The 4284-nt window shown below is 35.0% G+C and overlaps 1 long non-coding RNA gene across 1 annotated transcript; it reads left to right on the top strand.

Moving 5' to 3' along the window:
• The first annotated feature begins 956 nt into the window (after positions 1-956).
• LOC124382599 lies at positions 957-3963 on the top strand. The gene is made up of 4 exons (XR_006925092.1): positions 957-1131; positions 2439-2610; positions 2772-2948; positions 3360-3963. It is a non-coding gene; the product is annotated as an uncharacterized LOC124382599 (long non-coding RNA).
• Positions 3964-4284: the final 321 nt, after the last annotated feature.

The raw sequence follows: 4284 nt of genomic DNA, 5'->3' as shown, positions 1-4284 counted from the left end.
GCAACATTTATATCTGCAAAATTGATTATTTTCAAAAATATTGATTATTATTAAGATATTCATTGAATATCAAAGCATAATTTTCATAAATTCTGTAAAAACTCAACTGAAAAATGTTATTAGACTGCAATTATTGAAGCTCTGATTTTTTCAAAATATAATCAAGTCTCTTACAGAGCATCAACAAAGATCGACATTGAAGAAAAACACCAGTCTTACAAAAAGAAGAACATATATTTTAGATGTTAATGTAAACAAAATTTTATTTATTTTTGTTTAATTTTTCTTATTTTCTTGTTCATATTCACATTCATATTTATTATAACAAAAAAAAGTTGTTCAAATAATGTATTGTCTTGAAGAGTCAATTCATAAATAAAAAAATTTAAACATTTTGGCAAAAGCCTTCTGTGTGCTGTCAATGAGTTTCTTAACCGCTGAAAATACGATTCCAAGTCTCAGGCTTCTAGGACGAAGAAAGCGGTTTTTCGAACCAAGCGTTTTGCACAAGCAGCATGCACTTGCCCATGATACATGTTTATGAAAGGAGGATATATCAAAACATTTTCTGCCAAATATGATATACACTAGTTATTTCAAAATATGAATTTTCATATTCACAATCATAATTTCATAAAACTGCAAAAAGTTGATGAAAATGCTTTAGAAAGTCATAATTCATCAAAACCTAACAACAGCACATATTAGCAAAGCCTTCTGTGTTCCTAATGCTGTTAAATATAACGTGAATGGAAATGTGAATTAACATTTTTGAATTACAAAATTAATTCTATTTTTGGGTGTCAGTGGTCTGATTAAGTCAAGTTCAAGTTTTTTCCAATAGCATTTTTCACAATGGAATTGTCTCAAAGCAGCTTTGCAGAATTTAGGAATGATGTGTATTTATCCCTGATGAGCAGCCTGGGGTGACTTATTATAATCATATCTTTGCAGCCTGTGTCAGTGTGATCTCACAGAGGAAAGCTGTAGGGTTCTGTGCTCAGTTCTCAACTCAAAAGCTTCAAGTCTGAGAGAACTGGACTTGAGTTGCAATTACAAACTAAAGGATTCAGGAGTGAAGCTGCTCACTGCTGGACTTAAGAATCCACACTGTACACTGGAGATACTGAAGTAAGTGTCTTTTGTAAGAGGTTTTTTTTGTAAATATTATATCAATATTTAATGACGTCCAAAATATTTACAAAAGAAAAAACCCTCAGAAAACATGGTTAATGACTAAATTGGCTTTTCCATGGTGAGTAGCTTGGTGCAGAGGAATGAAATTGCATACCTTGGAGAATGTGTTTGCAAGATTGTGGTATTTCTTTGGATTGTGGGAATCCTATAATGAAGTCTACCATGAGGTTTAACAAGAGTTATCATGGGATAGGAAGAGGGTGGAGCAAGCTCAATGGGGTGGAGAGGGTGGAGTAGTCAAGTCAATAGATTCTATTCTCCTCCTGTTCTCCTGCTCTTTCACCAAAAGTCCATTCATTAAAGTTCCATCATTGTTGAGGTTATCAGCTTTCAACTAATGGAGACGTGAGTGTTAAACTATTCATGGTGATTGTAGTCCTGAGCCATTGTAGCACACTAAAAATAATCATTACAGTCAAGTCCATCTTCATGGTTCTTAATTTTAAGTAAATGGGTGACAGGGAAAGAGAAACATATCATTTAGTATCCTTAATGTTACTATTAGATTTTTATCCAGCCCAAACTAAAATCAAATCTTGAGTTCTCCAATAAAATCTACAATGCCCCCTGGTGTCCGACTGATATCAGGGAAGAAACACAGGCACACATTATTGTGTTTAAGTCAGAAAACTGGGAGGTATATAGGTATCTTTCAGATAACTATTTCTTATTTGGAAATAAAAATAAAACAAGGAAAAGCTGAGATATACATACATTCAGGTTCTAAAAGGTCTACATAGTCTTACAGACAAAAGGACAAATGAGAATTGAGAGGTATGCAGAAAGAGCTGAATGTGAGACTAAATGAGACTGAGTGAGAGGAAAGAGCCTGCAGAAGGAAGCTGGAGGGTAGACTTCAACAGAACAATGCTATGGAGGTGTGTGCTGGAATGGAGCAGATCAATGGAGCAGGTTAAGGGGATAACAGCAGCCTGTGGAGGGCAGCCTAAAAAGCAATAACGAACTGAATTTGTTCTTCAATTGATTCAGCACAACACAACCATGCACATTATCCCTCCCAGTCCTCATTCTCATCACTACCATCATTGTTTCCAAAGTCACCAAAACAAGACCAAACAATTCATTACATACGGTAGATTTATTCTCTGAGTAACTTTCATCTATAATGTGACTTTAGCTTTAGTATACTATTTACTCTGTGCTGCAGTAATATGTGAATTTCCATCTGGGATCTATCTATATATCTATACTTATCTAATATATTGTGATTTCTCTCCCAGTTTGCGTGAGTGCATGCTTACAGGTGAAAGCTGTAGAATTCTGTCCTCAGTTCTCAGTTCAAACTCCTCCAGACTGAGAGACCTGAACCTGAGTTACAATAAGCTGCAGGATTCAGGAGTGAAGCTGCTCTGCTGGACTGGAGAATCCACACTGTACACTGGAGATACTGCAGTAAAATACATTATAACTATATCATTACATATCAATATTTCATCAAATGTAAATATTGCACTTCTGTCATATGACTGATTTCAATGAAATATTTAATGTGTGAGTGTGTGTGTGTGTGTGTGTGTGTGTGTGTGTGTGTGTGTGTGTGTGTGTGTGTGTAGGGTGGTGGGCTGCAGTATTACAGTTGAAGGTTTTGCTACTCTGGTCTCAGCTCTGAGGTCAAACCCTTCATCACACCTGAGAGAACTGCATGTGTACTGGAATAAACCAGGAGAAACAGGAGTGAAGCTGCTTTATGACTTTCTGAAGAGTCCACACTGTACACTGGAGAAAATCCAGTGAGTTACTCATTTACTAGTATTTCTCTTCTCTCTCTCTCTCTCTCTCTCTCTCTCTCTCTTTCTCTCTCTCTCACACACACACACACACACACACACACACACACACACACACACCAATTACAGTTTTTATTGTGACAGAAAAAATTTATTATAATTAATTAATAATATACTAATCCATTAGTTAACAGTATAATGTGTGTATTTGTACTAATAATAGTGAACACAGGAAATGCTGACTGTTTAATTTAGATGGAAGTTTCTACACACACACACACACACACACACACACACACACACACACACACACACACACTATGATGTGTTTTGGGGCAGTGGGAGTTTACCAGTGTTTCACTATAAATGTCTGATTGTGTAGCTGATTCTTGCCCGTGTGTTTCTCCTCTGCAGGTTGGAGCAGTTTTTCAGTCTCACACTGAAAAAATATATCACTGATGAAGATTAACATAATGAAGCACAAATAATAACATCTGAGAGAACTGAAGTTCTAATGACTATTTTGTCATTTATAGATATTCTGGTTAATCAGATGGTGTCTGTAAGAATGTACCTTTTCAAACTTTTTCCTACCTTTTCATGTTTACAGACAATATTTAAAAAAGTGTATTTTTATATAATGTGCAATCATTTACTGCAGCTGCAATATAACCGAAGTGTATTTAGTGTTTTAGGAGGCCAGGCTCTAAAGGTGTAGAGGCACCTTATGGTTTTCCTTCCATCTTCACTCTTGTGTAAAGTTAGGCCTCGGTTTTCTTGTGATTAATGAGGCTAAAATTGTCGTATGTGTGTGAAAGTGTAGCTCACTGGTTCTTGTGTTTGTCCCATTAAAATTCTGCAAAACATTTAATGTTATATGTTTAAATTGTATATAATATGATTTGTTCCTAAAGTGTTTTATATTAGTTATAACTAAATCACCCTTCATATATTTAAAGTCCTACATCCTACTGATGTTGAGATTTTAGCATATATCAGCATAAATGTATAAAAGAATTCAATTAAATGTGTGTGCTCTTTACTGTTCATATAAAAAATCAACAATAATATGAAACAAAGCTTTTTTGTTGTGTTAAATGAATGAAATTGCTGATATTTTCAATTCAATTATTTTCAATAATTAAGGTAATTAATATTTGAAACAAAAAACATTGTGTACGATGTAATTTTTCATTGTAGAGAAATTCAGTCAGGAGTGCACTGTACGACGTGAGGTCTGCACCAAGTTGTGATTTTCTCCACTTCCTCTCTGCTGATCGGAGTTCTTGCGAATTGATGTGCAAGATTTCTGACAGCCAGGGTGTGGGACAAGAAGTCT

Source organism: Silurus meridionalis, unplaced genomic scaffold (assembly GCF_014805685.1).
Source record: "Silurus meridionalis isolate SWU-2019-XX unplaced genomic scaffold, ASM1480568v1 Scaffold797, whole genome shotgun sequence".
In the NCBI taxonomy this organism is placed as follows: domain Eukaryota; kingdom Metazoa; phylum Chordata; class Actinopteri; order Siluriformes; family Siluridae; genus Silurus; species Silurus meridionalis.
The sequence above is the reverse complement of the archived record's forward strand: the minus strand, read 5'-3'. Positions and strand labels throughout refer to the sequence as shown.